Source organism: Tamandua tetradactyla, chromosome 18, assembly GCF_023851605.1.
Source record: "Tamandua tetradactyla isolate mTamTet1 chromosome 18, mTamTet1.pri, whole genome shotgun sequence".
NCBI lineage: Eukaryota > Metazoa > Chordata > Mammalia > Pilosa > Myrmecophagidae > Tamandua > Tamandua tetradactyla.
In genome coordinates this window covers 33,728,099-33,742,384 of record NC_135344.1, presented here as the reverse complement: position 1 = coordinate 33,742,384, position 14,286 = coordinate 33,728,099, and the positions used below count along the sequence as shown (strand labels likewise).

Genomic DNA, 14,286 nt, shown 5'->3' with positions numbered 1-14,286 from the left:
TCCCCCAACATGACAAGTAAACTTACCACCCTCCCCCTCTCTGCATGGGCCATAACTCGCAGGAGTGTAAATCTCGCTGGCAACGTGGGAGAGAAATCCTAGAATGAGCTGGGACTCAGCACTTAAGGGATTGAGACACCTTCTCAACCGAAAGGGGGAAGAGAGAAATGAGATAATATAAAGTGTCAGTAGGCAAGAGATTTCAGTCAAGAGGTTATCCTGGAGATTATTTTTATGCATTTTACAGGTATCCTGTTTTTAGTTTAAGGTGTATTAGAGAGGCTAGAGGGAAGTGCCTGAGAATGTGGAGCTGTGTTCCAGTAGCCATGTTTCTTGAAGATGGATGTATAATGACATAGCTTTCACAATATAACTATGTGATGGTGAAAACCTTGTGTCTGATGCTCCTCTCATCTATGGTATTGACAGATGAGTAAAGAATATGGATTAAAAATAATTAAATAATAGGGGGAACAAATGTTAAAATAAACTTAGTAGATTGAAATACTAGTGAACAATGAAAGGGAGTTGTAAGAGGCATAGAAAAATAGGAGGAACAAGGTTAAAACATATTGGGTAGATGGAAATACTAATAGTCAATGAGAGTGAGGGGTAAGGAGTATGGTATATGTGAGTATTTTCTTTTCTCTTTTTATTTCTTTTTCTGGAGTGATGCAAATGTTCTAAAAAATGATCATGGTGATGAATATAACTATGTGATGATATTGTGAGCCACTGATTGTACACCATACACGGAATGTTTGTGTGTTAAGTATGTTCATGTATCTATGTTGTTTTGGTTTGATAATAGAAAATAAATTTTAAAAAATGAAGAAGACTTGAGCTGGGTTTTACTTAGGGATTACAGAGCAGGTTTAAATCCTTCATGAACATTGTTGTTGTCAGATGATGCTCATGAGGCTTCAAACTCACTAACTTGGAAACTGCCCCACAGTATTCTAGTTTGTTATGTGACTTTGGGACAATTAGAGTCACGTCTAATATTGCTGCTTAATCACCTTGAATCTGAATTATTAATGTATTCTCCCGTCACTTTCTTAAGTCTAAAAGTCAATAAAACAATAAATCAAGCTTTGATTTATAGTGTTTGTTAATTTCCCAGGGATAAATATTCCCACCTTGGACAATTTTACCATATCACTGAACAAATAGCTGGGAAGAGATGCACAGAAGCACACCACTAAATAGTATTTCCACTATTTAGATACAACAGATACAGATAACCTCAAGAGCATAGATAATAGCAAAATTTAGTAAAATAATTAAGAAGGGATGTGTTAACCTTTGTTTTTTTAAACAGCTTTATGAAGTATAATTGACATAATTAACTGCACCTAGTGAGTGCACCTGTACAATCTGATAAGTTTTGAAATGTTCCACCAATGAAACCAAGTTTCCTTGTGCCCTCTGTAATCCATCTCTCTCAGTATATAAAATGAATGACGTAAGGACATACTCTATTCTTTGTAATGGATATATGTTTCAGAAACATACAAAAATGGAAAGTACTGTGTTATGAAGCCCTGTGATCTCATCAACCACCTTCCATAATTATAATTTCATGGCTATTCTTGTTTTATTTGTCTCTACCCACATTACAGGACTATTTTACATATAATCTCAGACATCATGCCATTTATTTACTTCAAAATGCATTCCAAAAGTCAATAAAACAATAAATCAAGCTTTGATTTATAGTGTTTGTTAATTTCCCAGGGATAAATATTCCCACCTTGGACAAGTTTATAATGTCAATATAAAATCGACATTATCTTTTGTAATGGATCTTTTATAATGTCAATAACTTTATCACAGAAAACAAAGATATCTTAAAATATCATTTAAAAAACAAACAAGCCAACAAAAAGCCAACACCCTAAAATGCATAAGCCCCCACACTTTTACTATTCTTAAGAAAGACAAACAGTGAGACATTGAAAGTGAAAAGTATGAATTTATCATAAAAAGGATCTTTTAAAAAAAAAGACAGTATGCTTGAAATATCACAACCAAGAGAAATAATCTGATGTCATGTTAGCATATTATATACTTGCATACTTTATTTTGTGTAATATAAATTCATCCCAACACCAACAAGCTAATTTGCTTATTAACATTCTCTAGTAAGCTTTCATTTCAATGTATAGTTTGGCTTGGAAAAAAAATCAACTCATGAAAACTTAATCCAGTGGGGATAGAAGTGAAGCCTGATGGGGCAAGTTAATGTCAGAAAGTATTATTAAATATGAATTTTCTTTCTTTGATTCCATAGGCCATCCTGAAAGGTCTATATTTGTCCAAAATAGAGGTGCTAGCTCTCCAGAGTTAAATACCTAACTTGTGCTTGTAGTCTTCAAAAAAATGCTGAATGACTAAAATGTGTATCATCACATGTGCAGAGCAAAAAGGGGCAGCTTACATAAAATGTCAGCTTTGGTCGAGACAGAGAGAAATTGCACAGCAGTAAAGGCAATTAAAACCTGAAGAGTATGTATTCACTACTGATCAGTGTTAGCTGTGAGAAAAGGTAAAAATATAAATCACGATTTTAAAAATTTTTTAATTCTTCAATTACATGATTATATATTACCAAAAAACAAAATAAAACAAAACCCTTTACTACTCTTATAAAATGCATATACATATATATGCATTTTTTTTTTTTTACATGGGCAGTCACCGGGAATCAAACCCAGGTCTCTGGCATGGCAGGTGAGAACTGTGCCTGCTGAGCCATTATGGCCTACCCTAAAATAAATGTTTTTAATTAAAAATCAAAATGTATGTTTTATACTAATCCATTCTCAAAAGGTTTGAAAAACCAGAAAGCTTTAAATAATGTTTTGTATTTTCCAAAGCATCTTATAGACATGATATCATCTACTTCACTACACTCAAAGAAGAAGCAACTATCTGCAAAATGAAAGTCAGAGACGAATTAACTCACTCAAATTCAGAAAGGCAGGTGGCAGAACTAAGCTTAAAATCTGAGATGCCAGGCCATCTTCTAACGATTCATCACTAAGTATTTATTGGAAGTCTACTTTGAGCCTATTAAGAGATACAACTATAGACAGACTTATACTAGACAGGTCAAGACTCCAGCTGAAGTTCTATCTCTTCCCCACTCTATTAAGAAGAAAGTCAGGTCACCACAGTCATATGTTCCAACATGTAACCATCTCCTTTCCTATTGCAGTCCCAGTAACTAACCCCTGGCCAGAAGTTGACAGGGACCCATGGGCTGGTATGAATTCATGGATACAACCAATTGGGCTCTCTCTCTTTGTAATCTGAATACAGAAAAATGGAATGACTGTACTAGCAACATCTGGGTCCAAAGCTAAAAAGTCTAGAAGCTGAAAATGGACCTTAGCAAGTTGAAGAAGCCACAGCAGATTCAAGATAAAAGGAACAAAAGAGAGGTGTGGGACGCTGGCTGAAAAAGAAAGACCTACAGAAAAAAGAGGTGATATCAGGAGCTGCCTCAATTTATGTCTAATTCTAGACCACATTTACTCAGATACAGGAGCACTGTTTTGAAATAGCAGGAAACTGTAATGATTCAGTAATACTGGTGCAATGGACACATGTTCAGGAGCACTCAAAGATTAAGAGCAAATGACACGGCCTAGATCACATCTCCAGGGGGCTACTCAACCATAACATTACTGACATTCTGGGCCAGATAATGCTGCATTGTGGGGCTGTCCTGGACATGTAGGAACATCCCTGGCCTCTATCAACTAGATGCCAGCAGCACCCTCTCCCCAGCTGTGATAATCAAGAACATCCCTAGAAGCTGCCAACTGTCCCCTGAGGTACAAAATTGCTCCCAGTTGAGAACCACTGGTCTAAAGAGTATGGATTAAAACCTTTTGGCAGAGCGGGCCACAGTGGCTCAGCAGGCAGAGTTCTCGCCTGCCATACCAGAGATTCAGGTTTGGTTCCTGGTGCCCGCTCATGCAAACAAAACAAAACAAACAAAACAACTTTCTGGCAGTGAGAAGCCATTTAATGATTTTAAGCATGAAAAGCAATACAATCAGATTTGTTTTTCAAATGATCGCAGCAGTGTGGAATCAGGTAGCAGAGGGACAGAATAGGTAAATAAAAATAAAAGGCAAATTATTTGGGTAAAGATGATGAGCACCGGATGAAACAGAAAGGAGGTTATGAATGAAAGTTACAACAATAGAGCTAGAGAGAACTTCAGGGCTCATTCAGACATAGAATAAGAGGGAAAGGAAGAAATGGTACAGAATTACTTGTAGGTATCTGGCTTAGCAATTTAGGTAGCAAATTACCTATGGTAGGGAATTTACAAGGAAGAGCAGGTTTTAAAATGAGTTCAGTTTTAAACATAATAATAAGCTTGAAGTGCAGAATGTTATGTAGTGAGGACTAGTAAGGTACGTGTTTGGCTAGTTATCAGTTATGTAAGTACCTATTATGTGCCAGGCCCTTTACAAATATGAATTCATTTAATTCTTAGACAGTACCTTCAGATAACAACTCCTGTCATTTCCCTGTCTTACAGATAGGGAAGCTGCTGTATAGAAAAGCTAGACAACTTCTCCAAGCTGGCAAGTTTTGGAACTGGAATACGAAACACTGACAGTCTGACTATAGAGTCTGTGCTCTTAACTGTTATACTGACTGCCTTGGGAAAAAAGAAAAATGATCTCGATTTTAGTAAATATGGATAGTTTTCAGTATACATTTGGTTAGAAATTTAAGTCATGGGCATACTTGCGATCTCCCAGGAAAAGCATGTAGTGAGAAGAAAAAGCAATCTGTGATGAAATACTAGAGAAAAATACCCGTTAAGCCAAAGATGAAGAAGTGAGAGGGAGGAGCCACAAGAGGAAACAGGGAAAGTATGAAGGGCAGAAGTCAGTCATGATATCTTTCTAACCCACAATAATCTCTGGTATATAATCTATACTTTATAAATGGTTTTTAAATGAATTGATAATACCATAATCCCAAATAATGATCACATCAATTATCTATACTTATAGCACATGCAGAAGATTTTACAGTTGGGAAAAACCCAAATTATACCTATCTGTTTATGCTTTTTCTAAGATACTAAGAGTTTGTGGAAGGTATATAGTAATTAAATAAGAAAAAATAGCTTAGAAACCATAAGAAATGTTTTTTCAAAAGCTTTGTTCAAACCCTATTTTCAGAGCAATGAAAACATGTTATTCTGTTTTGCATGCTGTGGAAGATCACATGAAATACTGGTCCTAAATTCTGCCACTGCCAAAAATAAAACTGTGTAGTATCTTCCTAAAAGAGAATTTAGAAAATGTATACATGAAAACTGATTCCTTCTCACTCTGAGTTACTAGAACATTTGGTAAATCTTTAGATATAATGCTATAGTAAATTTTCTGTGAGTCTGATCAGTTTTTGCTATGTATCCTATATCATATTTTACAATTCTATACCTTAAACACAAACATTAATAGAAAACAAGTTTCTTCCAACCTTACAGAAAAGGCTGGCCCACATGTCCAATTTAAAATAAGAGTTTCCTCTGGGAATAAATCTTCATTTCCAGAACAAAAGCAAAGTACTTTCCAAATTTTCATGTGCAATCAAATAATTTGTGATCTCATTAAAATGAAAATTCTGATTGAGGAGAACTGAAGCTAGGACAACACTTAGCATTTTCTAACAACTCTCTTTTGGATGATACAGATGCTGCTGGTCCACACTGGCTACTCAAATGTGGTCCTTGGAGCAGGGGCGCTGACAGCACTTGTGAACTAGTTACAAATGTACTTCCTTCAGTTTTGCAAAGGGAACATATTAATATCATGCGTTCAAACCCATCATCTTTAAAATCCATTGACAGTGTGTGACGGAGGCTCAGTGGCAGAATTCTCGCCTGCCATGCTGGAGAACAGGGTTCGATTCCCAGTACCTGCCCACGTTAAAAAAAAAAAAATCCACTGACAACTCATTCACATGCACTGCTGTTGTTCTGAAGATCAGACTGCCTTTTCTTTCTATTCCTTCCATTATCCTAAACTTTCAATCTAACAAAGCTCTCCACAATAAGAGCTCAGCTGGTTCTCTGAGGTTTCTTTCCTATAATCCCTATTCATGTCCACCACATGCTGACTGAATGGAACTAGTTATTCCCTAAATATAAACCGTTCTTTCTCACTACAATCATCTCTTGTTTTGTTTTGTTATTGGTGATGCTTTTCCCAGCACTATTTGTAGAAGAGACTATTCTTTCCCCATTCAATAGTTTTGGTGCCCTTGCAGAAAATCAATTTGCCATAGATGTATAATGGACTTATTTCTAGACTCTCAATTTTATTCCATTAGTCTAAAGGTCTATCCTTATGCTTATTGAGACTGTTTGGATTACGGTAGCTTTCTAGTAAGTTTTGAAGTGCTAGACCACCAACTTTGTTCTTTTCCAATACTGTTTTGGCTGTTAGTTTCCCTTGAAATTCCCTATGAATTTGAGGACTGGCTTTTCCATTTCTGCAAGGAAGCCGCTGGGATTATGGGAGGGATTACACTGAATTGATAGCTCACTTTGGGTAGCACTGCCATCTTTACTATATTAAGTCTTCTAATATATAAATATGGGATGTCTTGCCATTTATTTAGGTCTTCCTTAATTTCTTTCAGCAATATTTTGCAGCTTTCAGTGTACAAATGTTTTATCTCCCTGTTTAAATTTATTCTCAGGTATTTTATTCTTTTAGATACTATCATAAATAGAATTGTTATGTCAATTTCCTTTTCAGATTGTTCGTTGCTAGTATACACAAACATGGCTAGGGTTTTTGCACATTGATCTTGTTCTCTGAAACTTCAGAGAGCTCATGTATTAGCTCTAAGAGGTTTTTATGTAGATTCTTCAGAATTTTCAGTATATAGGATCATGTCATTTGCAAAGCAATAGTTGTACTTTTTTCATTTCGAGGACACCTTTTATTTTTTTCCTTGCCTAATTGTTCTGACTAGAACTTCCAATATAATGCTGAGTAACACTGGTAAAGCGGACATCCTTGTTTTGTTCCTGATCTTAGGGAGAAAGCTTTTATTTTGTTTTCATCATTATGAATAATGTTAGCTGTGGGTTTTTCATAAAAGCCCCTGTATTAGTTCGGAAGCTGCTGGAATACGATATACCAGAACAGCTTTTAAAAAGGAGAATTTAATAAGTTACAAATCTAGAGTTCTAGATTCTAGAGTGTCCAAATCAAGGCACCAACAAGAGATGATCTTCATTCAAGAAACACCTCGGTCAGCTGAGGAGTTACATGGCTGGCATCTGCTGGTCCCTTGCTCCTGGGCTCTGCTGCTTTCAGCCTTTGTTCCTCTGGGAGCTCCTCACTTTACTTCTTTAGGGCTGGCTTTCATCTCTTGGCTTTCCTTGGCCAAGTCAGGTTCTGGCTTGCTTCACATCTCATGGCAACGTCTGCTGCGCTCCAAGCGTCTCCAAACATCTGTGTCTCTATTCTCATTCAATTCCCTAAGCCCCTGCTCAAATATTTCCATTCTTTTCCCTATAGTTTCTGTTTCTTTTTGGATTTCAGATGTTCCATCCTCCAGTTCACTAATTCTAACCTCTGTCTCTTGAAATCTACCATTGTAGGTTTCCATTGTTTTTTTCATCTCTTCTACTGTATCTTTCATTCCCATAAGTTCTGTGATCTGTTTTTTCAGACTTTCCATTTCTTCTTTTTCTTCATCCCTTGCCTTCTTTATATCCTCCCTCAATTCACTGATTTGGTTTTTGATGAGGTTTTCCATTTCTGTTCGTATATTCAGAATTAGTTGTCTCAGCTCCTGTATCTCATTTGAACTATTGGTTTATTCCTTTGACTGGGCCATATCTTCAATTTTCCTGGTGTGATTTGTTATTTTTTGCTGGCGTCTGGACATTTAATCAGATTTCCCTGAGTGTGAGACCCAGCAGGTTGAAAGACTTTCCTGTGAAGTCTCTGGGCTCTGTTTTTTTTAATCCTGCCCAGTATGTGGTGCTTGTCTGTCTGCGGGTCCCACCAGCAAAAGATGTTGTCGCTACTTTATTAATGCCACTATTGGTGTTTGGTTGGACCCAGTCCCTGCCACTGTCGGAGACTCCCTCCTCTCCCTCTGGGCAGCTGCCTGTGGGGCAGGGGTACCAGCTGCCGGCCGCCACATCTTGGGGAGTTTGCTGATCCGAGATTCGCCGCTGGACCGGGAAGTCACCTGTGGGGGAGGGGCGCCGCTGCCGCGGCTTGGGGAGTTCGCTGATCCGAGACTCGCCGCCGGACCGCAACGCTGCCTGTGGGGGAGGGGCACTGGCTGCCGGCCGCCGTGGCTTGGGAGCTCACTGATCCTAGACTCGCCGCCGGACTGGGAAGCTGCCTGTGGGGGAAGGGCGCCGGTCGCCGGCTGGCGCAGCTTGGGGAACTTGCTGATCCGAGACTCGTAGACGGTCCGGGAAGCCGCCCGCAAGAGAGGGGTGCCGGCCGCCGGCCGCCGTGGCTTGGGGAACTTGCCTCTCCGAGATTCTCAGCCGTTCCGGGAAGGAGGGAGGGAGGGGTGCCAGCCGCTTAGCCATCGCGGCCCGGGGAAGTGCGCGCCACTCGTGGAGCTCACCGCAGTGGAATCTCGCAGTCGGTCCAGCCAGTCCAGATGGGGTACACTGTGTGTCCGATCCCTGCCGTGGCCCCGGGAGCTGTTCTGCACTGTTTCTGGTCACCTAGTAGTTGCTCTGGAGGAGGAACTAAGACGCCCGTACCTTACTAAGCCGCCATCTTCCAGGGATCCTCAATTATGTTTTTATTTCTCCAAATATGGTGGTTTTTTGTTTGTCTGTTTTCTACTTTTATCCTCACAGATAGTAAGCTGGACATAGTGTTTTATTTCCTAACTCTGACATCTAGGAAATTTTCACTTTACTTTGTTTGATACATTTTATCAGAACTTAAATCTGAATAAGTTCACTTGGCATTTTATATTGAACAGGACAAAAGTTCATTTTTTAACTGAAGAAAAACAACCTTATAATGAAATCATCAAAAAAACATTATAAAACTTCACATACAAAACTATTAAATCTGTTATGTTAAAATCAAGCACAGTAGGTGGTGAGACAATGCAGAATTCTCACCTGCCATGCCAGAGACCCAGGTTTGATTCCCGGGGCCTTCCCATGCAGAAAAAAAGAAAATAAAATAAAAGTATAGCAACAAAGATTGGACTTTGGATATTAAAGACTCTTCAGAATACCTGGGGGAACCTGAGCTTTGAGAAGACCACTATGCTTATTTTAAGTCATCAAGCTACTGTTAGACCAAAATGAATCAACTGGACAATCTCAAAAACAAACACTCCAAACAACTCAATATAATGGATTAAGACCAGACATAAATTAAAACAGTATAAAACAAAACAGCTTTTGTTAAATTCTGATGATAAACAAAGAACACATTAATTCTGAATAACTGTTAAAAATGAGTCCAGAGAACAAGATGGTAGTGTAGGGTGTGGAATTTATCCTCTAGAGCAGCTAGTAAATAGCCAGGAACCCTCTGAAACAACTCTTGAGGGGCACCCGTGACCCGACATACATCGTACACCAGTGGGGAACAGGTGAAAGGGCCAAGATCAGACCCCTTCCCCACTGACATGGCAGTTGCAGTTGGAAACACTTCCCCATGGGAAAAAAAGAGGCAGTCTCAGTCAAGCTCCAATTGCACAAATAAGCCGGTAACAAATAGGAAAGGAAACCTAAGGTTTCTCCCAGTAGACAGGATGTGGGCTGCTGGGAGTGAGGGGGACCCAAGGCTTCTAGAGTCACCTAAGCTCAGAATATTAGAAAATGGCTGTGCCCAAAGTCACACAGAGCCAAGTACAAATCTCAGTTCTTGAGAGGTGAACACTGGAGGCTGAGGACTGGCTCTGAAAAGGGATAAAAAAAAAATTCTTTTTTTTAACTATTCTAAGTAACTCATTAGAGAAAGCCTCAGGCATTTTCAACTGTCAGCCCTGATCCAGGTAAGGGCAGAGTTAAGATAGGTCTGAGAGTCAAGAAACTAGTCAAGAGAAGGAGACAATTCCCTAAAGACCCTATCATCCCCAGGAAAAGGGGGTCAGGGCCCACTTCAAGTGCTAAAACTCAATCAGAGAATTCAGATCCCAGGTACTAAGCCTGACTTCTACCTCAGCCTCTGTTTCTACCACAGGGTCAGCTAGAATTAAAGGAACCTCACCACTTTATGCCAGTGGAAAGGTGCATGCTGACAAGCACCATTTTCTGGGAAGGATATGAAAAGCACAGAGTAGAGAGGCTTCACAGCAAACTCAAACAACCTGTTGCATTTCATCCTCATGGAAACATAATACTAATTAAATGTTGTCCTGAAACCCGGGCCTGTCTAGTCTTGGAAAATATGTCTGGTGTCAGTGACATCTAGGGAAACAATCCTAAAAAAATTATAAAGTCATCCCATTTAGTCAGGACAAGAAAAAACAAGAACTTAAACATTCTGAACAGTTAAATAGAAGCTATGCTAGAGGTCTAGAACAAGGTGAACTGAACACCAAAGAAAAGACAGAAAACAAAGCCAACCAACAAGAAAACTCTAGGTAAATGAGTAAAAAACCCTCCAGAATAAACTAATTAAGGAAATCAGAAGCCCAGGCACCAACAAAAATGCATGAGGCACATAGGAAAAATGAAGATATGGCCTAGGCAAAGGAACAAAATAACACTTCAAATGAGACACACGACCTGGAACAACAAATTACTGTTCAATCAAGAATGCTATATCAAGACAAAAAACAGTCAATGAGTTGAGGGAAGATATGCCTAAAAAGAGATGAAGGATATAAAGAAGACCTTGGATGACCATGAGTAAGAACATAAAATCTTGATAAAAACAAATGGGAGAACTTATGGTAACTAAAGGCACAACAGAAGAGATGAAAAAAAAATGGCAATTTACAACAGCAGATTTGAAGAGGAAGAAGAAAGGATTAGTAAATTAGAGGAACAGGACATCTGAAATCCTACACACAAAAGAACAGATATAGGGAAAAGAATAGAAAACTAGGAGCAGGTGACAACATGAAGTGCATGAATACATGTGTTATGGGTGTCACAGAAGGAGAAGAGAAGGGAAAGGGTACAGAAGAATAATGGAGGAAATAATCACTGAAAACTTTCTCTCTCTTACAAAAAACATAAAATGACAGATCAAGAAGTATAGCAAACCCCATAAGAATAAATCTGCATAGACCTACTCCAATAAACTTACTAATCAGATTATCAAATGTCAAAGAAAAAGAGAGAATTCTGAAAGTAGCAAAAAGAAAAGTGATCCATCACATATAAGGGAAGCTTGATGAGACTATATGCAGATTTACCAACAAAAACTATGGACACGAGAAGGCAGTAGTATGATATATTTAAGATACAGAAAGAGAAAAATTGCCATCCAAGAACTCTATATCTGGCAAAACTGTCCTACAAAAATGGGGGTGAAAAGTAAACAAAAAACAAAAATAAAACTTAAAAATGAAGGTGAAATTAAAATATTTTCAAACTGACACCAAGAAAATTTGTGACCAAGAGACCTGCTCTACAAGAAATACTAAAGGGAGCACTACAGAATGAAGTGGAACAGGTTGGGGTTAAAATAATTCAGAATATAGGGGTAAGGAAGACAATGTCTATATTTCAGAACCACATATACTCTTTCAAATCAATGGAAGAAAGGATTATTTGACCTGGAACTGAAATGTTCTGTAGTGCATAATCTAATTCAGCCTATCTGTATAGCTCATTTGAACAAGCGAAACACAGGGAGCTCAGAATAGGAAAGAGGTCCTTTAATCCTGTATAGATTATTGTAATGTCTGGACACATCCTAGAGTACATTAAGCAGATAATCAAAAAGTATTGCCAAAGTCCTGAGAAAGAATATGGAACTATTAAACATTAACATCAGGGAATCCCCTGATACTGTGTTAAACTTTAGGGAAACCCAAATCAATACTCCGTGCCCTCGATCATGAGGCTTACTCTTGTGAAGCTAATGTAGGTAGTGGAGAAGTTTAGACTACCTATAGCACACTTAAGAGTTAACTTCTGGGGTGGGCCACAGTGGCTCAGCAGGCAAGAATACTTGCCTGCCATGCCAGAGGACCTGGGTTCGATTCCCGGTGCCTGCCCATGTAAAAAAAAAAAGAAAAAAAGAGTTAACTTCTGGAGGATGTCTTTTGGTGCTCAGATGTGGCCTCAGTCACTCTAAGCCCAACTTCGCAAGTAAAATCATTGCCCTCCCCCCTAGGTGGGACATGGCATACAGGGGTGAAAGTCTCCCTGGCAACGTGGGAGAAGACTCCCAGGAAAGAATCCAGACCTGGCACTGTGGGATCAATTCCATCCTGACCAAAAGGGGGAAAAGAAGTGGAACTAATAAAGTATCAGTGGCAGAGAGAGTTCATATAGAGTCAAAAGGATACTCTGGAGGTTGCTCTTATGCAAGCTTCAGGTAGATCTTGCTACCTATCATAACCTGCCAACCCCACCAGGACAATTCCATCCAATTCTAAACGTATCTAGGGCAATACATAAAATTACACAAGGGTTCCATGCACTAGATTAACTTTCCAGAAACCTACAACCTCCAGATGGGTCCCTGGTCCAAATAAGTCCTGAAACCTAGCCCAGCCTCTCCAGAATATCAGATAGTTTCATCTCCCTACCCCATATTAGTGACAGACCCTTCCAATATAAAAAAATTAGAACTGCCATAGCTCAAACACACCTAAAGAGAGGGATGGAAAGATCAAAGGTGATGGTGGAGTTATATAGGATTTAACAAATGAATATGAATGCTGAATCATTAAATTGATGTCTCTTTTAGTCTCCGGTATTTTAGAGCAGCTAGAAGTAAAAACCTGAAAATGTTAAATTGTAACCCATGTCAAACTCTGAAATACGTTCTACAACTAATTGTGGGGCTGTGCTTTGAAATTTATAGCTTTTCTGTATATATGTTATTTTTCACACAAAAAAGGAGAAAAAGTCGATTGTGATGATAAAAAAATATTTAAGCTCTCTAGCCTTCTACATTCTGGACCAGCTAGAAGGAAAAATATGAGAGGATCATATGGTAGCCCATGACAAACTCTGGGATCTGTCCTGTAACCACTTGTTGAAGAGTGCTTTGAAAACTATTGCTTTTTTATTTCTTTGCTTTGTATGTATGTTATACTACAGAATAATAAAAAAAGGTAAAAATAAAAAAAATGAACAGAGAGATACAAGTGCTGGAGAAAAAGTGGAGAGAAAGATGTATCTATTTACAGTTGGTAGGGAAGTAGTGTGGTGTAGGCTCCACAGGAGGCAAAGGGGTGAGGTTGCCATATGATCCTACAAAATCCTGTAGTTTGGTGTATATTTGGAGGAACTGAGAATGGGACATTTGTACACTGATGTTTACGGAGGCAATGTTCCTGCTTTTAATGAATGGAGGTGGCCTAAGGGTACATCTACTGAGGAATGGAAGGGAGAACTGTGATGTACACATACAACAGACTACTAAGTGGCTGCAAGAAGGAATGAAATTGTGAGGCATGGAACTAGGCAAATCAATATTCAGGACAGTATAGTGAATGAAATAAGCCAGAAACAAGACAAATGTTATAATACCTCTACTAATATGGGCTAACAATAATGTGCAAATTCTGAGAACTGAATTCAAGAGGATAACCAATCAAGTGAAGGCCTATAGCAAAGGTTCCTCGATTGCAAACTCTTACAGCAGTCACACATATTCCAGAGTAGTAACTGCTATTTTTAAATTCTGAAATGTTGAGCTCTTTGTGTATAACCCGGTTGTGCCCTGGAACTTTAGGGTTTTTTTTTTACTTCTATTCCTATTTTTATTTTTTGGAGTAATGAAAATGTTTAAAAATCTATTTTGATGACAAATGCACAGCTATATGATGATACTGTGAACCAGTGATTGGACAGTTTGGTTAATTATATGGTATATAAATATATATCTCAGTAAAATTGCTTAAAAAAAAAAAAGAGCTTGATCAATAAGCATTCCTAACCAAAGAAGAAAATGTGACATCATGGTTTAAAAGTGAAATGGAGTTGTGATATGAAGTTTGCCATAAAAGTAAAAATTAAAAGAAATAGGTCTTCATGGACTTATAAAACAAATGTTCTACTTGAGAGCTGCTAGGACAATATGATGCATCCTACCTGAACAG

The 14,286-nt window shown here is 38.5% G+C and overlaps 1 protein-coding gene across 5 annotated transcripts in view; it reads right to left on the bottom strand.

Annotated features, from left to right (window-relative positions):
* Positions 1–14,286, bottom strand: part of DYM (dymeclin) — a 603,069-nt gene that overhangs the window by 285,391 nt on the left and 303,392 nt on the right. The gene's annotated exons all lie outside the window — the stretch shown is intronic.